This window comes from Calonectris borealis, chromosome 5 (genome assembly GCF_964195595.1).
Source record: "Calonectris borealis chromosome 5, bCalBor7.hap1.2, whole genome shotgun sequence".
Lineage (NCBI taxonomy): Eukaryota > Metazoa > Chordata > Aves > Procellariiformes > Procellariidae > Calonectris > Calonectris borealis.
The window spans coordinates 44704428-44727315 of NC_134316.1; positions in this window are offsets into that span (position 1 = coordinate 44704428).

A 22888-nucleotide genomic window follows, 5' to 3' on the forward strand; every position below is an offset into this window, starting at 1 on the left:
GCTCACGTTCTTTTATATCTCTGGGCTGAAGCTTGAACAGGACCCAGCTGTTTGAAGGCAGCGCAACAGAAATAACCCTGCTGCAGCTACAGGTCCCGCTGCCGGGAAGGGCTTTGGGCTCAGCCAGCAGAGAGGGGAAGAAGAGCGAGGGCGAGGATGAGGACGATGGTGGATTACAGCAAGGAGGGGCTGCCTGGATTTGCTGGGCTCTCCCCAGGGAGAGGTTAGCGGCCGGGATCAGAGGCCTGCAGGAGAGATGGTGCTGGAGGAGGGAACGGGGGGAAGAAGGCAGGGAGTTGCAAGCCCCCAGATCTGGTTGCTTCCAAGAGAAGCTCTCCCTGCCCCAGGGACAAGGACAGGCCTTGTCTGGGAGCTCGCTGCAGGGAAGCCCCCTCACCCTGCCACTGCCCCGCACAGTCGCCCATGCCGGCCACCCACCTAGGGTGCCAGCCCACCCCAGCCCCCCCCCCAGGAGCCAGGGCTGGCACTGGGCAAGGGGGGAGCTGACCCCCGTGCAGAGAGCCACAGCACCCCGCACCCATCCTCCTTGCCCCCCGGGGTCCCCACGGGCCGTGGGGTGGGGACACAGCTCAGGCAAAACACCAAGTGGGAGCTGGGAGGGGCGGCTGCTTCCATGAGGGTGCATCTCATCGGGGAGGTAAGGGGCTCGCCAGGAGGGAGGTGCGATCGCCTGCTGGGTGCTGGGCTCTTGGGGAGGGCTCCAGCCAGGAGATGTTCTTCAGTCAGACCAGGTGGGAAAGACCCTGTCTCCTTCCCCACCTACTACTGGGGAGGACTTGGCAGCCCTGGGCAATCCTTCCCTTCCCAAAGGATTTTGATCAAATGAGTTCTCCGGAGTTCTGCACGGAGGGAAAAGGCTCCAGGAGCACTGGAGGTGAGGGTGGAGGAGCCCAGGGCAGGCAGGGGGACGGGCGGACGCTGGGCTCTGTGCACCAGGGATGCGGTGTTTGACCCGGGCAGAGCAGAGCTGTTGGGGGGGGGGTTGGATTTCTCTGTAAGTAACTCGTAAACAGAGTAACTCTGTAAACAGAGCCGAGGGCCGCAGAGGGAAAGCACCAAGGTGCTCATCTGAAATTTTAAAGAGTGGGCAAGAGCCCCTTGCCCCACGGAGCAGGGCGAGTCTCTGTGGGGCTTTGAAAGCCAGCTAAGCAATGAGTAAGAGAAAAGAGAGCTGATGCCCTGACCAAAGGGCAGAAAATCAGGCAAAAGCAAGGGCCCTGCCGGGCGGATGCAGATGTGACAGAGGAGAGCCCTTGTCCTGGGGACGGACAGCAGAGGGGAATCTTTGGGGTGCTAATGAAAAAGGGAACTGAAAACATTAGACCCCTACTTGGCCACGAGACCTGCCAGAGGGTTTGGCTTTGGAGGTGACACCTGAGCAAGGGGACAGAGTGAAGGACGGGAGCGAGAGCAGAAGGTGCAGGGCATGGGCAGGCAGCGCGGGAAGGGTGGGGGCCAGGGGAGGAGAGCAGGTAGGAAACTCCCATCATGGCCACAACAGAGGAGGAGAGGGATGGAGAGAAAGGAGGTGGGAATAGCTTCAGGCTGCCAGGGTGGGATTACACATCTCCCCCCGCAGAAGAGCCCTAAGAAACTCTTCCGAGAGGGAGAGACCTCACACACAGATACTGCTTGCAAATCTCTCCCTGTTGCCTTCCCTGGAGGCTCCCACCGGCAGAGCGGGAGCCGTGCTGGGGCTGGAAACCTCGATGGGCCGCAGCTCTCCCACTCGGGCAGCCCAGCTCCGCCTAGGAGTCACCTCTCCCACCGCAGGATGGTGGTCCCCAGTCTGTCGTGGCCCTACACGAACGCCCCGCAGGGGCTTTAACCACCTCATTGCCTGCGGCTGCACGTGGTGGCAGAAAGTTGCATGAGTCGGGTATCACTTACGGGCCGTGGTGGGTGACCCGAGCTCTGCAAACAACCTAGAGACAACCGTGCTAGACGCTGCTCCTAGGTGCTGCAGAAAGGCAGACCCAAGCCCAGGCCACTCACGCCTGTTGTCAGGCAAAGGCTGATGCCTTTAGGGTTTCATCGCTCTCCACTCCTCTCTGCACATACACACGTTGGTTTTTTTTTTTTTTTGGCTTTAACTGGGACTGCGTATGATGTAACTGCCGGTAGAGCTGGGATCCAAACTACCCCGAAGGCACTAGAGACGGCGAGATGCAGGATACGCTCTTTTCCATCTCAGTCATGCAAAGATCCCACAAGGACGCCTGTCCCTCCGCGGCAGAGCCAGCCTGCCGCGCTGCCCGTGGGCGGGGGGCCCAGCTAACATCAACATCGGGAGGGTTCGCGAGCGAGGGGGGGTCATCGAAGCGAGGCGCCGTGCATGCCTCTAGAGAGCCGCCCCGTGACCTGGAGCGGACGCCAGGGACATCGTGTTTGCAGAGTGATGTTTTCAGACCTCGGTGTTGCACAACTGGAGCTTTGAGTTTCCCACGGACGAATCAATCTAATTCTGCTTAAAGAGCCTAAAGACATGAACGTGTTAACCGGCCAACACAAACCAACTCTGCCGCGAGCCTTAAACCTGCGAACGACGCTTCACCCCTGTCCTCCAGACGCCTCCAGCCGAGGCGCTTGGTGCCAGCCCCCCGCTGCCCCCCGTCCAGCTCCAGCGCTGCCAAAACGTGCTGCTGCTACGACCTGCAAGCTGCAAGGTGCCATAAAATACATTAGATTTAAGAGCAGTTGTGGTAGCAGAGGGGCTGCTTCTCCGCCCGGCTTTCTTGGTGAGCGGAGCGCAGTTACCCTCGATGGCTCAATACCACGTCCATAGCTCTGGCCAAGGAGCTGCGTCCGAGGAGCTCCGTGGTTTACACTGAGCCCTGCCTTTCAAGGACAAACTTCCCAGCTGCTGCTCTTCCTGCGCCAGCTGACCTAGGATGAAACTCCTCTGTGAGGCTCTTGAAGACAAGCAAACAGCCCTGTGGTTCCCCACGGCCCTCTCCAGCCCCCTCTGAGTCATGGAAACGGCGCCTGGGGTGGGTGCGGGTCCTCTGCACCGGCACGTCTCAGCCTGCCTAAGGCTGGGGCAGAGGGGAACGGGAAGGGAACGGGGCACTTGGGCATCTCTGCCGCTGCCTCGTGCACTGAGTGGGGCACGGGACGCCAGGGGCAGTGGGGACAGGGTCACAGCAAGATAGGAGGGTCGGTGTCACTCCCGTGGCTCTGATTTGCAGGACCTCCAGCAACGGTTTTGGGGATTGTCAGAGGGACGAGGCTCTGTGACTGTAGCCACTGGGTTTGGAGGCTTGGACAGGTTGGTGAAGGTAATTTTCTCAGCAAACTTACGTCTTACAAGGTATAAACTGAATCTTTGTTTGAATTCCTCCTCCATGCAGTGAAGCCTCCGGGCTGAAGGCATCTCTGGAGGGTGCCAGGAGCAGCCCCGGGGCGAAGGCGTGAGCAGCCATGCCCGGCACGCGAGGGGTTGGGATGAGGAACATCTCCAGCAGAGCCTCGCTCGCCAATGCTCGCTGTGCCCGGGGACTCAAGGTCTGAAGCCAGGTCAAATGACGGCGTCCTGGCCCAGAGTCAAGGCCCAGCAGGACCAGCGCACCCAGCCGCAGGGAAGGTGGGATGGATGCCAACACGCACACAGGGTGGGGACACCCGGCTGTCTGCTGGGGACCAGGGGGGGCTGGTTGCGTGCCTGCTGCTAAAACCCCGCTGCTAAATATCAAGGGGAGAACCTGTAGGCGAGACCCCCTGCCCTATGCTCCTGCACCAGCAAAATGCTGGCGTAGCGGGCAAGCCTGCCCGGGGAGCACTCGCCCTGGGATTCATTTGGCCAGGAAATGCCTAACTCCCCCTTGAAGCTTCAGCGAATGAATTTGTCTGAACATAGCGCAAGGGCCGACCTCGGTACGTTCAAGGATATGGATGCGGTGAGATTTTCCCGTGCCTAGAGGGTTAAAGGGATGTGGTGGTGGGCAGTGGTGTCCGGGGCGGGGGGACGGTCAGGGCTGGCACATTCCTCCACTTGGCTATGAGTTAGGTAACGGCCACCCATTAAGACCCTCACCGTCCGGCCTGCCGGGGCCCTGGGCAGAAGAGCATGTGAGTCTTCCTAGAAACTGGCGGCTGTTTTCTAACTGGTGACCCGAATTCCTCAGAAGAGGGATGGCTTTGGAGTGGCTCCAAATGCCGGCTTGAAGAGGCTTCAACACGGCTCAGGTGCTGAGCCCCCCCACCGGCCCCTGGCACGCTCATGGTGGGCGCTGGTGCTAAGGTGGGCTAAGGAGCAGTCAGCGGGGGGTGCTGGGAGAGTGATGAAGAGAGGAGGGGAAGTAGATGGGAACGATCTGGTCCAAACTTCCACTTCTTGGCTGCGCCAGGTCCCGCACCCTCGCATCTCCCCGAAACACAGGTCCTTTAAATACGCAGTTTTAAGGCCAGCCTAGAATGGATGCGGAAATGCAAAGCAAACCTCTTCCCTTGGCTTACTGGAGAGCAACAAAGGCGTAGTCCCGTGTCAGACTGAGCCGAGACCGGCTCAAGGACAACGCCTGCTTCTCCAGAAGATGCCCATCAAAGCCCTGATTTAGCATGCCAAGGAGAAGGGGTCAGCTTGCACACGTGAAACTCTTGCTGCGTGTATGTGCATGCGGAAAGAGGAGCTGCGTCTGTGCAGAAAGCAGCAGCCCCTTGCAAACAGCCTCCATTTCCCCCTCCTCTCGCTCTTGCCCTCCCCGCCGTCTCTGCAGAGCTGCGTCTGCCACCTCAGCTGGGCTCTCACCTCTGTGGGTGCTGCTGGCCGGGGCTCAGCAGGGCAGGCAGAGAAGGGCTCCACAGCGAAGCTGTGCTAGGGACTGCTCTGCATCAGCCCCTCGTCCTGGTCTCGCTGTTTTTATTCCCTCTTTTTGCCTTTTTTTTTTTTCTTTTTTCCTGGGGAGATGTTTGTCATTTTAATTTAAAAAAAAAAAAACAACAAAACCCCCAACCGTGACAAAACCTGATAACAATAGGATCCTTGTGGGGACAGTTTAAAGAGACAAACCATACTTCTGCAAACTCAGAGTAATTAGATCACAGCATTAATTAATCATTTCAGTTCATTTCTCTTCTATGAAAGAAAACAGACTGACACACTGAGACGGGTATGCCCCTCGTGTGAATAAACAAACCACTTTTACCGGTAGCCCTCCTCCTCCTTCTCCCACCAGCTTCCCACCGCCCACTCACCGGGTCACTCCCGGGACCGCTGCCGCTCCATCCGGCAGACGTGGGAACTTGCTGCCGGCTCTAAGCAAGGGCACGTTGGCTTGGCTCCCGCAGGAACCAGGGACACCACCCCCTCCCAGATACCTGCTCCCATCCCCACCTTCCCCACCCAGCTGGCCACCAGCCCAGCTGAAAGGTGAACTGGGGATGGGTCGCTATTTCTTAGGATCTCTGTACGGATTAAATCGCCCCCTCGGATGCCCTGCTTTTTGTTGGGATGCCTCACGGGGACCTAGCCCAGGCTGGAGAGCAGCAGCAGGTGCTCAGATCACAGAAGTCAAGGTGTTAGGAAGCAGGAGGTGATGCCCAGCAGTAGCGACGGCGAAAAGCATCTTGCTGTCGCCTGTGATTTCAACATGAGCGTCGTCACTGGTGATGTTTCACCAAAAGCCTGGGCTCTAGGACCCTGGCATGTGAGTATTTTGATAGACAGTGCCAGCATCAACAAGCCACCCCACTGGGTGGGTACCAGCCCTCCCAGCCCCTCTGCTCATCCTGCAAGTAGCAGCAGGAGAAGCTGGGCCACCCTCGGAGGTCACTCAAGGCACCTGTGACAAAGCAGGGAGCCTCCAAATGCCCAAGCAGAGCCCACCAGCTTTGCCAGCTTTGCCAGCTGCCAGCAGGGCACAGAAGAACGCTAGCTGTTCCTCAGGTGGGGAAGTATCTCCCTAGCCTTGGGTTTTGCCAAAGACCAGCTAGAAAATGTGGCCACAGCACAGAGGGGTTAAAAGCAGGACAGAAGAGAAGCCAGCGTTGCTTTCATTTAAAAAAAATGACAAGAACTGTTCCCTGATTTGAAGCCAATGCCATTATTTTGGGAGAAAAGAAGGGTGGGGCTGTCCGACTCTTGCCCACAATGAGCCAATGGAGAGTATGGATCTGCCGTTACCAGCGGGAAGGGCACAGCAGGGCCAGCAAGGACTAAGGGGCAGATGGGATCCACACCTAGGGAGAGAGGGGGCAAGGTCTGTCCTGCTTGCAATGTCCAAATTGGCAAAGGGCTCTGCGGGGAGGTGGGGGGACTTCTGCCTAGTCATGTCCTGGGAGGTGGCCACAAGAGCCAGAGGGGTTTTGTCCAGCGTGGGGACAAAGTATCCGAATGACATGGGATCTTGTCCCTGCTGCTCGTGTTGGAATACAGAGGGAAGCAAAGAAAGCAGGCAGGTAGTTTCCTGCCCAGAAAACAAATCTCCTTTCAAGAGGAGGTACCAGGGGAGCAAATAACCCCCACCCTGGCGTCCCCGCTGTGGGGGTGCCTGTCCCGGGGGCACAGGCTGCTCATATGCCCATGGCAGGGGGCCAACAGTGCCGGTTCCTAGGCGATCAGAGGGACCCGAGGTGCCTTGGACCACGGATCCCGGGGAGCGGTGTTGGTTTGGATGGGAGCAGGGAAGGGGGCTGCCAGAGCTCATCCCGGTGCCTTGGCAGGGCTGCAGCCCGGGGTGGTGAACCAGGGGTGTCCCGCGGGTTCCCGGAGGGACGTAGGAGTGCGGGAAAGTTGGTAGAGAGACACCACCCATTCCTGGGGCGATCGGGTGCTACATCCCCCCGGGGTGCGCACCCCCCCTACCCATGCACCCTCAAGCCATGCTGCCCGCCCCCCGCAGGGACTCTCCGGGGGGGGGGGGGCCCGCGGGGATGCCCTGCCCCACCCCCCCCACCCCCCCCGCCCCGTGCACACGGAGCCCCCGAGCAGCGACTCACCGGGCAGCCCCCAGGCCGCGCCGCCGCCCGCCGCCGAGCGGTTCTCAGCGGCCATGGTGCAGCGCCGAGCACGCCGCCGCGCCGTCGGGGGCTCCGGTAAGCATGGCCCCGGCCGGCTCCCGGCTCCCGGCGGCGCCGTACGCGGCGGAGGGGCGGGGAGGGGCGGGGGGAGGGGAGGGCCCGGTCCTCCCCCCTCCCCCGCCCCCTCTCTCTCCCCCGCTCCCAGATGTGCCGCCCCCAGATGTGCGCCCCCCTCCCCGCCGCAAAGACGCACCGGGGCGGGGGGGGGGAAGGGGAGGGGGGGCACCACGACGTCAGGCAGCGGCGGCCAATCCCCACGCCGCTGTCCCCCCCTCCCCATCCCAGATGTGGCTCCCCGCTCCCCCGGCCAGATGTTGTGCGGGGAGGGTGGGGGGTGGGCGGTGCCGGGTAGCTGCGGGTCCCCCCGGTCGGGCCGGCGGGAGCGCTCCCCTGCAGCACCGCGGACAGCGCTCCCCGCCCGCCCCGGGACCGCCCGCTGCCCCCCCCCGCCCCGGGACCGCCCGCTCCCCCCGTCCCCCGGGACCGCCCGCTCACCCCCGCTCCGGGACCGCCCGCTCCCCTCCCGCCCCGGGACCGCCCGCTCCCCGCCGCCGGGTCCTGCCCGGGCGCAGCCGGAGCGCGGCAGGTGGGCCCGGCCGGGAGCCCCTGCTGCCCCCCGTATCCACCAGCCTCTCCCGGAGACCGCCGGGGTAAGCCCCGCTCCGCCGCAGCCGGCAGCCCCGGGAGCACCGGGGCCTCAATGCGGGAGAGAGCCAGGAGCCGGGAGAGGCGGAGCGGGGTCCGGCACAGCCCGGGCAACGGGAGCCCTCGATGCGCTCCCCAGCTCCCAAAATACAGTGGAAACCCGCCCCTGGCACAGACATCTGCAAACGAAACGCGTGATGGAGTCTCTGTCAGGCTGGCACTAATAATCAGTCCTGGGGTTTTCTCCCAGGAACAAAAACATCAACAGGCAGTTTCACAATCAGTTGATGGCCCCACAGGTTCTGCTTTCTCCTTTCGTCATAGTTATGAGAAAGCGTCAAGCAAGAAGAAACAAACAAAAAAAACAGGAGAAAAAATCTGTCTTTCCCTCTACACCTTTCTCCTCCTCTCTGCGTATACCTAGACCAACTCTCTCACCCACCCTCTGCCTCTCTCTTGTACTGTCTCACAGATACGCATGGGTATCGTTTCCCCATCTGCTCGGCTCTCACACATACATACATAAATACACATAAATAAATAAACGCCCCACTTTCTCCCTCCTTCGAGTGATTACAGTCTCAGACAAGTTCCCACCATCCACTCCTTCACCTCCTCACCCTCTTCTCTTACATCCCTTGCTCTGGGAGGTAGCACTTAACTAAAGGCCGGTGTTTGATGTCAAGGACTCATCTAAAATGTTAGCCATTCACAGATTTGACCTCTCTCTTCCCCAGATCCTGCAATCTGGTATCTTCTCCCTGGAGATGAAGACACATTTCTGAATCCTAGCAGAGAGAACATTGTAAGATAATTCAGACAATTTACTCTGGTGACACATCTCCAGCTCCAAGTGCTTCACTCTGCACCCTGAAAAGGTTAAAGCCTTTCGGCACTTGCATCCGCAGCTCGGCTGCTGCCTTTGCACACCCAGAGGCCCCTGCCACAGCAGGGAGGCAAATACAGCGCCTTTATTTTGGTCACCCTAGGCCAGACCCTGGCATTTCTTTAGCGAGTGTTCAGTCAACTGGTATTCATTTGCTTTCCTGCCTTCTTTGAGGAGCGAGAAGACAAAGCCTTCCCAGCATGAGCCGGTGCGGAGCCACGCGATCGCACTGAGCGCAGGGAGGCTTCGCTGACTTTTGCCAGCTTAACATCTGCCCACAACCATTTTTGCAGTCACCGACCAAAACCTGTCAAAGGCTCCAGCCAGTTAATTGGAGTCTCTTGCCTCAGCCCAAAGCCCTGACCTCAAATAAATACCACCCTCTCCTCCTCCTTCTCCCCCCCTTAAAAAAATTACTGTGAAAAAAACCTTTGCCACGCTCTGGGTGAACTCATCAGACTGAGGAACTATCTGCTTCAAAGACAGTGTGATTGCACTGGAGTTGGGTTATTTGATTGGACTCTTGTTTCAAACTGCAGCTCCCCATGGATAGACAAAAGACTGTAATGAACAGCGAGAAGTCTTCTTCCAAAGCTGATCAGACATGGAGATAAAAACCCGTAACCAAACTGAATACAAAACTTTTCAACTTCTAACTCTTAGCCTAGCTCTCTGCACTCTCACTAGCAGAAGACGTAGAGTTTCTGACAGCCCAGACTCCCCATACATTCTCCAGTTAAAGAGAGCACTTGCTTCTCTTGCTTTGAGGTATTCGCACGTTCCCTGCTGACGGGCTGCCAGCGGGTTTCACCAGCCCCTCTTGCTGTCACCAAAGTGACATCACCTTCCTTCTTAGGCCATGTAGGCACTGGTCATGAAAAACAGTAACTCCACTCCAGAATCTGACCCCAGCTCCAACCCTTCCCCTGGCCAGATTACGTTGTGCCAGGCTGTGGGGTGGGACAGCAGGGACTTGTGGTTGCCCCACGGCAGAAGCCAGAGGCTAACCTGCCTTCGTGTTCAGTGGCCCAAGCAAAGGAAGGGCCTTCCTTATTCTCTGTTGGGATTAGGACCTGTGATGGTTTGAGTCTCCCGCCACCCTGCTTGACTGACACAGCTTGGTCTGGCAGGTACCTGGGGAGTAAAAGCCAGCACACGTCACCTTGTAGGGATCTGGGATACTCCTGGAGCTGGCCATTTTTCATGTAACTGCACATCTCCCTTTTTTTCATCACTCTACTTCCATCCTCTATTTTTGGATGGCTTCTTTGTCTTTTTTTTTTTTTTTCTTTTTAGCCATGCCCATGAGCTTTGCTGTGCCTGATGCCTAATCAGCCACTGCTGCTCTTCCATTACCAGTTGGCAATGCTCCATCAGGCTCTGCCATCTCAAAACCTGCCCTCACACCAAAACAACACAAACACCTAGAAAGAAGGCAAAGCCACTCCTCTCTCCTCTGCCCCTGAGGTGGGAGATGCAGGGGTTGGTGGCAAGTGGCCACCTTGATGCTCCATCTGGGCTTGTTACAGCTCCCATCCAGAGCCACCCTGAGGCAGAGGAGTGGTTACGCCACTGAGCTGGGGAGATGGGTACGTTTGAAGAGCAGTAACGGGTCATTTACTCTGGCTTCCCCCACAGGCTCAGGAACATCCACCCCGTTATCCCCGAGAGATTCCCAGTAACTGTACTCACAGGCGCAGCGTGGAGCAGGCAGCAGCCTCGGCAGCAGCCAGCACCGGCTCGGGAACACAACTTAATGCCAGCCGGTGGCTGCCGGGGGATTTGGGGGTTCACCCCTGGTCCTGCAGCCCCACGCTCGTGGCAGGGACTCTGCAGGTGAAGAAGCAGTTATCACCCATCCCTGCAGCCCATGGGGTTCAGACACACGCCTCGGCACCGGGCGCTGCTGGGGACAAACCCACTCACCGCCAGCTCTGACCAGGCTTCCCCCTCCCTCCGCACGCCCTTCCCCAGCCCGACAGCCCCCGCTGGTCCCCAGCAAAAATGTCCCGGCCCCCCAGCTTGTCCTCCCATCCCACTCAGAGAGAGATACCCTCAGGCATACACTTGCGTGCTCCCTCTCCTTTCTTTCTGTCCCTCTCCAAGGCACTCAGGTTTTCTTTCTGCCTCACATCCCCCCTTTCACGCTCCGCTTCCCTCCCTCGGGCACCAGATCCCTTTGCCCTCAGGCGGATCCAGATTGCCTCTCCCAGCACAGCGCAGGCAGCCAGCTCCCCTCCCTCCGACAGACGTACTCCCACAAACCCGCTGAACCCATCCACCCGGCTTTAATATTCATAAAAGTCAACCCTCGTCTAAAGAAAATGTGGTTGACGATGAAAGTATTTACATTGCAAATCACTTTTAATAACCCTCCGGTAGTCAGCCCGGTGATAAATGCTAATCCGTCTATATCAGCCCAACAACAAAATAAACCCAACTCAGAAGGGGAGAGGCAGAGAGAAAAAAACCAACCGGTGAGAGCGAGAAAAGCTCAGCCCTCCCGAGCATCACCCCACCGAGGCAGACGGGCGCGAAGGCTTCGCTCAGCAGTCGGTGAGAGCGTTAAAGGGAGGAGGAGGAGCAGCCGCTCTACCTGCTCTTGGCCCAGCGAGGAGACACCCCGGGCACCCTGGATGGATCGCCGGGGCGGAGGGCGAACCCCCAGGCACGCAGCCCCTTTGCTCGCTGGCAATGGGCGATGCCTGGCAGGAGGCGGTAATTCAGCCTCCCTGCCCGTGCCCAGGGCTGCAGGCGACGCCACCCACGGGTGGGCTCTTGCCCTGCCTGCGCTGGTGGGTGAGACACAGCCCATGGGGGACATGGGTCGTTCCGCCGGGCCAGCGTCATCCCTGTGGGAGATGGGAGAGGGGACAGCACCTTGCTGTCACCTGCCTCTCTCCTAGCAGTTTGGCTAAGGGCACGGGATGGCACATTTGTAAAGGGGCTTGGGGCAGTTTAAAGGGTCGGAAATAAATATCACTCCCAGGCCACGTTTGCTTGGAGCCTCCCACAGCTTCTCTCCCCGTTGAGGAGATGCAGGATGGTGCGAGCCCAAGTCCTCCTCTTTCCCATCAAGCGCCATCCACCGGGAAACAGCCTTTTCCCACATTCCAGCTGTCCCCAGGGCAGCAGGCGGGCACATACGGCCCCGCGAGTGCCCCGGAACGTGAGCTCTGCGGGAGGGCAGTCACTCACGGCTGCGGGCTGAGCCAGGACCCAAAACACGCTGGGACAAAACCACGTTGCAGGGAGCAAGTAACGCTGCAGGGGAGCAGGGCAGGGAGGACTTGCAGGGCCCGAGGAGGAGCAGGGCTGCTGCAACCTTCCCGAGAGAGAAGGCGACCGAAGGCACCCGGCCGTGCTCCGCTACCTCGGCCGGACCCCCAGGAGTCATCCACAGCCACGTCTTCTCATGCTTCACGGCATGCCCGGACCAGAGACGGAGGAACAAAAATACCGACGCTGAAGGTGCATTAGACACAGCACTTAGCGCTCAGCTGGTCGCCGGCCTCCCGGGCTGCTTGGAGAGACAGGATAATGAAAGATTCTTGCGTTATTTGGAAAACGTCACTTTTAGCACCAGTGAAGGATGCCAGAGCCACAGCCCCAGGGAGCGGGTGACTATGTTTAGCCACGCAGAAGGTGCGGCCCCAGCGGCCGGGGTGACGGTGGCACCAGTGGCCCCCACTCGCCCCGGGGTCCCCGGCAGGGCATAGCCAGGAAAGCGGGGTACGGACGCTCTGGCCCGTGAAGAAGATTTTTGTGACTCATGTGGAAAGTCATCCTCCCAGGCCTGGCTAGCGCACACCAACGCAATTCCCACCGGCCCGTGGGCATCCTTGAAATGCCAGGGGACCACCAGACACCCGTGCCCTCGGCTTGAGCGCAAATATCAATGCCTTAACTCATGTCAGGGGGCACGGCAGGCGAAACAGTTAGACTTCGTCTCACCTGATGTTAGCCCTCGGAAAGTTGGTTGTTGGGCATTGCTGATTGCTCGAGCTCCTCAAAAACAGGAGGGCAGTGGCAGCCCGTGCCCGCTGCGGCTTTCGGGGAGGCACAGGGAGCGCACACCTCCGGAGAGAGTTAAACACAACCAGCCTGCCGCCCAGCCTGGTGCGCTGCAATCTCTTCAGTCAGTAATCATCTGCTTTTTGTGTTTTAAAAGATTGCTGCTGCTGCTATTTTAAGGTTGCGCTCAATTTTGTCACATTTGCCATATAAGCACGACTTCGAATATTTCAATATAATTGTTTCGTTGCAGTCCCCATTCTTGCGACTCTTATTTGCTTTCTGGGTAATGGAAGGCGGAAAGTGCTTCTGAATCACTTCTTTTATACCTATTATCCAAAAAAAAAAAAAAAAGAAAAAGGAAAAAAAAAAAGAAAAAGGAAAAAAAAAAAGAAAAAGGAAAAAAAAAAAGTAAGTGGAAATGTAGGCTTGCGCCATTCCCCTGCCGTTTCCCCACGCCGCCGCAGAAGACGGCACATCTCCCCCATGGCCGTTGTGCCCGTGGGTCAGGTCTGGCCCTGCGGAGCCAGCCGGCGTGCGGTGAAACACCCTGCCTGCCTGCGGTTGCCTGCTGCCGGCAACCGGCCGCGGTGTTCCCCAGGCCCCTCTCCCAAGCTCCGTCCCACACGGCTTGCTGCCTGACCATCAGGGAAAAATCAAAGGGTGGTTCAAGCCCCTTTCACAGATTAATCTATCTTGGTAATTTTCTAATTCGCTACTTCGTTAATTTATGAATTCACCAACCCCTGAATTCACCAACCCCTGAATTCACCAACCCCCGTGCTTATGTGCACAGCAATTCCCTTGCCGGCGGTGAGAGGGCTCAGCCTTCCTCCCCGCCGCGGTGCGGGGTCCCCGGCAGCCCACCTGGGGTGAGTCTGGCTGCTGCCGGCTCCCCTCCAAAGGCTTTCGGGGTACCTGCTGTATTGACATCTTCCAGCTCCGGAGGTCCGTCTATACCATTTCTATAGGCTGGTGGGTTCTGCAGAAGGTGCCAGGGACTGTTGCAGAGCTGCAGGAGAGGACGGCTGCAGGAGACGCAGGGTTACCCCCCCCGCCCCGGGTTATGGGGGGACGGAGCCCCTGAACCCGACAAACCTCATGGAGCCAAACCCACCCTTGATAGAGGAGGAACTCATCCCAAGCGAGGAGACAAACCCCAGCCCCACGCAGGCACTGAACCCCCCGGCTCAGTCACCCCGTGGCTTGCCAGCCTCCCTGCGCTGGGGGTACAGAGGTGAACCCCAGCCCCTCTGGGGGCTTCCCTGCAGCCCCCCCGGGGTTCTCCTCCCCCCCCCGGGGCAAAGAGCCGGCTGCCCTGCCTTCAGCTCAGTCGTTCCAGCATCAGATTTAATTCACCGAGCAGCTCGGTGGAGCCTGCCCTCTCATACACACGTAGCCTAATAAATATTTGCTTTAATGCACCCACTCTTTTAAACACCTCTGTTAAAAACGTACATTGCCCTCGGTTTGAGGTAATCGCTGGGGGACAAAAGAGCTCTATGTGTGTGCGTCTCACCTCAGGTAGCCCAGCTCAGCCCCCTCATTTGAACAGGATTTGTGCTCCCCACAGACATATTTACCTTGCGTAGAGCCCCCATTAGCGTTAATGCTACCTACAGTCCCCTGCACGGGGAAGGAAACCAAGAGGAACGCAGCGAGTGTGCAAAAAACACCGCAGGTAGAAAAAAACCAAAAACCCCAGTCAGCAATTGCTGTGCCGATGAGGGATTTAACAGAGCCAGAAGGAAGCAGATCCTTTCTTTCCCAAGAAAGATTCTGCCCCTGCCCTGCACCTCCCTGCACCCGGCAGGGACCCGGCCACCAGTCACTTGCCTTCACGAGGCGGGCGGCGAGCGTGACGGCGGGCACCCCCCCAGCGTTCCTCCCGCACGCATGGCTGCCCCTCGCCTCACCCCCGCTCCCCAGCCTCTTCCCACCGAAGTTTACCCCGTGCCAGGGTCCGGCGCGGACCGGCGATGGGTACCGAGCTGCCATGTGCTGCGGGGACGAAGGTCAGCCCGCTGCCATCGGGGTCTCCCGTTCACCCCCAGGTCTATACCCCTCACCCAGCCCCAGCACTCGCCAAGGAGTCTCCACTGCCCCAAGCCAAGACAAAAACCTGGCTGAAGTCTTTTGTTATGGCAAGAAGCCATTTCTCAAGGCAGAGCCAGGGACGGAGGAGACTCGAGGCTGCAGGATGCAAGAGCTCTGTTCTCTGCCGGCCGGGCTAATACCCCTGTATTAAATTACAGGCCTGGGTTCAATTGTGGTTGGGTTGTTGTTTTTTTTTTTTTTTTTTTATAAGCTGTCTGTTTAGATTTATCAGCGTAATTCCTGATACTGCCTTGTCGGACATCATTACGATAATCTCACTACCGTGTCTGCCGGGGAATTGGGAGGTGAGCAGGGGGCTGCTGCAGAGCAGGAGGGCGGCGGGGCTGGGGCCACCTGCAAGGTGAGCCCTGCGGCCCCCGGACCACCCACCCCGGAGCTGGGGACCCTGGGGAAGGGGGAGACACGAGGGCATGAGCCCCCGCAAGGGGACTCAAAAGTCAAAAAGTCACTGAAAGAACCAGCGCGATCAGGGAAGACAGGGAGGGAGGAGGGAACCAGCCTCCAGCCAGGCGGGTCTCCATACCCCCAGCGATTTCACTGGGAGGAGGAGAAGCCTCCAGAGAGGGGGAGAGGGCACACAGAAAAACCTGGAGGATCTGAGGAAGTTGGAAATGAGCAGCCTCTGTTTTGGCATTGATCCCTCACCTCCCCTTAATTCCCAGTAATTGCATCATTTATTTAAATAAGGGTTCTCAGGGCACAGGAGGAGGAGGAGGAGGGCAGGGGGCCGCCAGCCCAGCTCCGTCCGTCCATCCGTCCTTCCACCCTGTAGCCCTTCTCCCCTCCACGGGCGCTCCCTTGCACACACGTGTGCATGCACACATGCACACGCAGCCCTCCTCCTCCTCCTCCTCCTCCTCCTCCTCCTTCTTCTCCTCCCCGCAGCCAGGCCAGCTCCTGCTCTGCCCTGGCACTGGCCCCACGCCAGCCCCCAGCCAGAAATCCGGCTGGCAAGCCCCGGCCAAGCAGGGGGGCAAAGTGCTTCTCCCTGGGGAGCCGGCACCGAGACCCTCGCTCGTGGCAGGGGGGATGCCCCAGCGCAGCGCTGCAGCCTCCCTTCCCAGCAGCTGGAGCGGGGTCTGGCTGAGGAGTCACCCAGGGTGGGGGTGATGGAGGTTTGGGATTTTTTGGGCATGGCATAGAGCAAAGGTGCTCATGGGAGCCCATTAACCCGCGTGCAGCATCCCCCTCCCCACCGGGCAGGGGCTGGCGGAGCCGCGGGTGGGAGGCGGGTAATCACATCAGCAAAATAAATAAAAACCCCAGCGCAGCCTGGTGTTTTTATTGATGAAAATGAGCCTGTGATGGGACTTAATTTCCAGCCCCTGGGTAATTAGGCTGGAGGATGGAGCTGCGGCGAGGGACACGGCCGGGCAGAGCCGGGGCCCAGCCAGGCGCAGCCGGGGGCAGCGAGGGACCAGGAGCCCCTTCCAAGGGGGGGGAGTGGGCACACGGTCTTGCAACCTGGAACATGAGGAGAGGAGCTGCCAACACCTCCAGAGAGCAAGTGCTTCCAGCTGCCTCGCTGGAGACGGGGTGTTAACAGCCGCCGTCGCTCGGGTGGGATCTGGCCGAGGTCACCGCAGGAACGGGGGGTCTTCAGACCCCAGCTCGCAGCACCCCCCTCCCCACGGTTGTACTTTTACCAGCTGCTGCTCCGTGCAGGTACTTGGCCGAGCCACCCGTATCCAGCTCCTCCAGTCTCCCTTCGTGCATCCGCCCCCGCAGTCGCTCGTGCCCGCGCTGCTCTCCCCCCGGCTCCCGCGGCGTGCCAGCATCCCCCAGGTGCTGCTGTGGAGTGGGATGGTGGGCACTCCCGTAATACAGCAAAAAACCCAATTAGGTTCCCCTTTTGCTACTGTAAAGTGCAAATCAGAGCTATCTGAGTGAGAGCAACACATTTTGAGGGCAGATTTTCTACGGAGGGACACTGTGCTCTGATGAGCTGAATTAATTCATACCCGGTTGAGTACCTGACGCTAAATTTGTCACTGATATTAAAAAATACATCATCTCAGTGATAGTATTTCAAAAGAGGAAAGTAAGCAGCTGTGGTCTTATTTGTTCGAAGGGTAAAACTATTCTATGGAAATTTTCTTATTCCACCTGTTCAGGGCCTGAGACCCTGCCTGGAAACCCAGCAGCAGCCCCAGCACGGGGGACAAGACCTCTCCCGCCTCGGCCGTGGGGCAGGAGCACATCGGGCAGTGACCCTTACCACACACCGAGCCTGTCCAGAGAGCGCAGAGCAAAGCAAAGCAGCTCTTAACAAAATCCCCCCCCAAGGAGCTAAAGACGCCGGCAGGGAGGAGCAACCCCTTGGCACTGCAAAGGGCCGGCACCAAACCTGCGAGGCTGCATGCCAGGGACGGGGAAGCTGGCAAGACAGATCCCGTGCTCCTGCAGAGGCTCAAAAGGCTTTTCCAGCTGTTTCCTAAAGGACAGGACCTGTTGCATCCGCATCCATCCCTACAGCAGTAACTGCCAACCCCTCGGGGGGACCCAACCAGCACCAGCCCACAGCCTCCATGCAAAAGCCCCCCGGGTCCCTCCTCACACCCCGGGCGCTGGGCCAGGCTCCCCGTGCCGGGCTCCAGAGCAGAGTCCTTCCATCCATCACCTCCTCAATGAATTGAGGCAGACATGCCACTGGTCCAGCCGAAGCGTTACCGCCAGCCTTGAGCTGGGATGCTTCACATAGCTGCGCACTGCGATACAAATTGTACTTTGATGAGGTCCATTAGGCCATCTGGACGGCTTTAAACAGCCTTGAAGAAGATGGAGCGGGGGCTGCTCGAGGCGGGAGGAATCTCGATGGTTTCAGGGCCGTTCGCCATCCCTTAAGTTAATATTTGTGCAGGCAGTGGGGCTGGGACCGGCAGCACCAGGGTGGGTCCGTGCAGAGCAGGTCTGCCCGAGGGCAACGTTTCGGCTGGCCGACGTGTCCCCCCACCGCGGTGTGGGCACTCGCAGCCTGGCTCTGCTTTTGGCCGGCAGAACCTGCAAATCTGCACCACCCTGGGATGTCCCTGAGGATGGATCCGAGCCCTGGTGAGCATCATCCCCAGACCGTCCCGCTCCCATCAGTCCCATTAACTGCGTGGGAGGCAGCGCTCCTAGGAAGGAAATGAGCATGAGATAAATAACGCTCCAGAGGGGGGGAAAAAAAAAAAGAACAGGAGGAGGTTGCTATAGAAAATCACCTAGAGGGGGTAAGGGCCAAAGGGCAGGGAAGGGAGCAGGAGATGGGAGCCTGGAGAAACCCCGGGGGGAGGAGATGCCCCGTCCTGCTGAGCCCGCAGCAAGGGACTGCGGGAAGCAAGCGCAAGCCGAGACAGCACCGAGGCAGGGACGTGGATGGGAATCTTACTCGGCGGTGGTTTACTGACCGCTGGCGTCCCCGAGACGGCTCTTTGGTGGCACCTCAGAGTCCTGGTGGGGTTTTAGCCGAGCTATTCCCCAAAGTAACTTCTAGGCAATGAGCTCAGCCCCTCCGCAGGAAGGGTCCCCCCTGGGACCTCACCCACCCTGACCTTCGCCTGGCCGCCTGCAGCGTGCAGCTCCGTCGCACCGCGGCGACCTATATTGTGTCTCCCCAAACATACGGGCCTTGCATTTAGCTGCATTAAACCCACAGAGTGCTGTATAGGGCTAATTTCAGTCAGGCTGTCAGGAATTATGTCAAATACCTTACAGGAGCCTAAGCGTATTGTGCCAACGCAGCTACCTTTGTCAACCAAATCTGAGGTCTCATCAAAAAAACAATGCTGGGTTTAGCCATCCTCAGCGCCTCCAGAGCAAAGCCATCTCTGGGGCTTCTCCTGGGTCACTGCACCCCGAGTGCTGCCAACCACTCAGCCCGGGGCTGCAGTTCTGGGGGGAGAAGCCCGAGCCCCCCTACCCCAAGGGTGGCACTTACCTGCCGCGGCAGAGCCGGTGCCACCGCAGAGGAGCTCGCGTGGCTTTGAAATGGGGAAGAGTGGCTGGAAAGCTGCCCAGAGGAAAAGGACCTGGAGGTGCTGGTCAACAGCCGGCTGAACATGACCCAGCAGTGTGCCCAGGTGGCCAAGAAGGCCAACGGCATCCTGGCCTGTATCAGAAATAGTGTGGCCAGCAGGAGCAGGGACGTGATCGTGCCCCTGTATTCGGCACTGGTGAGGCCACACCTCGAATCCTGTGTTCAGTTTTGGGCCCCTCACTACAAGAAGGACATGGAGGTGCTGGAGCGTGTCCAGAGAAGGGCAAGGAAGCTGGTGAAGGGCCTGGAGCACAAGTCTGATGAGGAGCGGCTGAGGGAACTGGGGGTGTTTAGTCTGGAGAAGAGGAGGCTGAGGGGAGACCTCATCGCGCTCTACAACTACCTGAAAGGAGGTTGTAGCGAGGTGGGGGTCGGTCTCTTCTCCCAAGTAACAAGCGATAGGACGAGAGGAAATGGCCTCAAGTTGCGCCAAGGGAGGTTTAGATTGGACATTAGGAAAAATTCCTTTGCTCAAAGAGTGGTCAGGCCTTGGAACAGGCTGCCCAGGGAAGTGGTGGAGTCCCCATCCCTGGAAGTATTTAAAAGACGTGTAGATGAGGCGCTTAGGGACATGGTGTGGTGGGCATGGTGGTGTGGGGTTGACGGTTGGACTCAATGATCTTAGAGGTCTTTTCCAACCTTAATGGTTCTATGATTCTATGAAATGAAGGGTCCCTGGCGCAGAATCCTCGCTCTCTCCCTGCGAGTGGCCACGGGAGATGGAGCGGGGTGGGAAGGGCTGGGTGCAGGGCAGCACCTTCCGCTGGGCGAGAGTGGAGCGGGAAAAGAGTTACTGCTGCCTCTGCACGCTCAGCTCTTCTCCTCCTCCTCTTCCTCGCAGGCCCCATGGCCCAGGTACTCCCTGTGCGTTACAAAACCACCTTGTCCTTCCCGGCACCTCTTGTCATTGCTGGGCACACCAGGTCCCACAGCCCAAAAAGCTGCTGTTTTGTGGCTGTGCTCGGCCCCAACTTGCAATGCAGCAGGACCAGCCTCAATCCCTCCCTAAATAATTGTTTTAATTAGCGTTTGCTTTGATGAAGGTGATTAGCAGGGGGCTGCTGGCAGGGCTTCCTTGGGAACTCTTGCCGTGGGCTCGCAGCAGTGGGACGGAGTTTGCAGCGCCTGCCCAGGCACGGAGCACAGGCGGGGGGGACCCCACAGGTGGGTGCCCACCTCGGTGGGGGTACGGTCCTGCCTGGCAGGAGCGAGCAAATCCAGGGATAATGACCCCCAGGGAAAGGGCAGAGCCCAGGCCGCAGCGCCCTGGGGAGGTTTGACAAGGACCCAGGGGAAGGAGAGAAGCTGGGTTTGGACACCACCCAGCAAAGGGCTCTGGCTTTCAGCGGTGCCTGCTCAGCAGCCAGCAATCACCACCCTGATAACGGGAACTCGCTCGTCCCCCCCCCTCCAAAGCCTGCCGCGAAAACAAATAATCTGTAAATTAAAGTTTCCCTGCAATGGGGTGGCAGTGCCCCACGCTGCGCCGGAGGAGGGACTGGAGCCCATCCGCCATCCGAGCCAGCCCCTGATCCTATCAGGATATTACCGTATTATTGAACTGGGAATTGAGGGACGGGCTTTAATAGCTACGATGGTATCAGGGGTCCAGCATTAAATTCCAGGAAGGGCCACGGCTTCGCGTGCTTTCCCTGCTCGGAGGCAGCAATCGCATGCCACAAAATTCTTGAGGATACAAATATTTTTCTCTCTGCCCCAAATTAACCCAGGTTCATAGACAAAAACCGTCAGTGGGGGGCAGAAGTCTGTGTTTGCCGAGCACCAGCCTTTCAAACAGCCCGGGAGAGCACCCTTGCCCTCGGTTCACGGACGCAGGTTCATGGGAGAGCCCCAGCAGCACAGGGCTGCTCTCGGGGGAGCACAGTGAGAGCCCCTGCCCAGGCACCCTCTTCTCCGCCTGGAAATCGCCCCAGCAGCTGCCGGCCCAGAGCGGCCCCCAAGCCCACCACCACACACAGATGCACGGACGCACGGGAAGGGGCCAGACCTGAGTCCCGGCTCTGCTCCCCGATGCTCCGGGCGAGGGGCATTTCTGGCAGGGCAGAGGCAGGACAGCAGCATGCCATCTTGCAGCAGGTCTCCAACGCCGGGCAACCTGATCTGGCCTCAAAAAAAAGGAGGATGCACCAATATAAGGTAGAGCTCGGCACAGACACTTCATATGTGAGCGGTAAGAGATGCTGGAGCTCATTTAACACACAGCAGTGAGCACTGGAGAGCACAAGCCCCACAGCCACGCTTGTGCTGGGCCCATTGCACATTAGGAGCTGTCAGCTGAACCCCTATTTGCTCCTTTTCCCCTCTCCTCCCTTCCCCTGATGTACTCACAACAGAGCAGCTACAGAGTCCCCCCCCAAAACCCACCCTGGTCTCCTGTTTTCTCCCAGGTGTTCAAGACTTCCCTCTCCCCGGCAGTGCAGGCACGAGGACACCATTTGCTGGGTGTGCCAAGCAATGCCCAAAGTGACAGGCACCTAACCGGGAGCTCTGCTGCTCTGTCATTCCCGTGGCACGGAGAAAGGGTTTGGGGAAAGCCGTAGCAGTGATGTACCCGTAGAACCCACGTGGATAGGAATATTGGCCTGGACATGTAGCTGAGCCTAAGAAATAGAAAGGACCAAGCCTAAATTACCATGACACCTCACGGTTTTGCACAGCTTGCAGTGTCTGCTATATACCCCAGCCTCTGTAAAGCTGGAGTTAGGAGCTCAGAGGATAAAGGTGGAGGGCCAGGGAGCCTCGGGTGTTTCATAAGCTTGGAAAGAGCAAGGACTGCAAAGTCCAACTCCACCAGCCAAGCTGGAGCAGGGCTGGACGCAAGGACAGAAAGAGAAACCTCAGCAGCTGCCAAAACCCACGTGCCAGCCCAGACATCACCGTCCTGCCAGCCACAGCTGAAGGGAAGGCGCAGTGGGGCGGCAGAGCCCAGCAGCAGCTCTCCACACGCGTCGGTCCAGTTTCAGCAATGGGTCCTCCTGGAGACCTCGGTGTCTGGCTGCCTCTTCTGGCATTTGCTCCCTGCTGGGCTCACATCTCCCATCGCTCACACCTGGCCTGTCCCACTCAGTCGTTTGAGCCCAGCACTTGGACCCCCCACTCCCTCCCACGTGGCACAACCGAGCTGGAGGAGCCTGGCCCGAATCGACGGGCAAGAGCCTGGCACAGAGGGTGGATGCTTGGAGGCCAAATGTTGATTTTTGGGTGGGAGGCAGAGGGGAAACCTCACGGTGCCCTCTCGGGGATGCCGACTCCTGGCTGGGAGGGAGCTGATGCCCAGTGCTGGCATCCCGGGGAGGACTCCTTGATCCCGGCCAGCTCCTGCCGGTGCTGCGTGCCAGCAACAACCGCTTGAAAGGCAAAACAAACAGGAGCCAAGGGAGCTCACCGAGAACAGATGAGAGGCGCTTCTGTTCGAGACGCTGCGGGGAAACAAATCCCTTATTACCGCAGCGGGAGCCACGCAGCGGCAGCAGGGCAGGGAGGAGAGAGGCCTCTGCTCCCAGGGGCAAGGAGAAAGGGGCGCCGACATTAATTGGCTGGCAGAGGGTGGCAGCTGGAAACGAAAGGCTGCCGTCCCCTCCCGGCCCCCTCGTGTGCCGAGGGCCCTCTCCACGCACAGGCGGCAGCGGCATGACATTTATGTGCTGCACACCGAGATCCCAATTAGAGGCGGACGGCTCACATGCCGCACGCTTTAATTAATTGCCTTTTCCTGTTGGAGAACAGCTTCTCCGACAGATTGGGACTGAGCAGAGAGGGCAGCTGCTCCCCGGCCAGCAGCCCGAGCGGCGGGGAGAGCGGCCGGCTACGGGGCTCGGCAACACCGGGGGAGAGAGACTCCCCGAGCACCCAGCTGTGACCTGGTCCCTGCCTGGCACAGCTCCTGGCCATCATGTAGAGCTGGGGTCCCAGCACCACCCAGTTGTAGGGTCACCCCACGGACGCCCCACACCAGCCACGTGTAGATATGGTGTGGGACTTCCAGCGGGAGTCAAACGGAGGTGCTGGAGATGGAGCAACAGGCCAGCAAAGGAGAGAGGGCAGAAAACGCAGGACTCGGGGTGACAAGCTGGTCTCGCCGCTTTGCTGTACCACCTGCCAGGGCTTCGGCAACCCCTCGCGGCATCCCAGGTCTCCGCTCCAGGCAG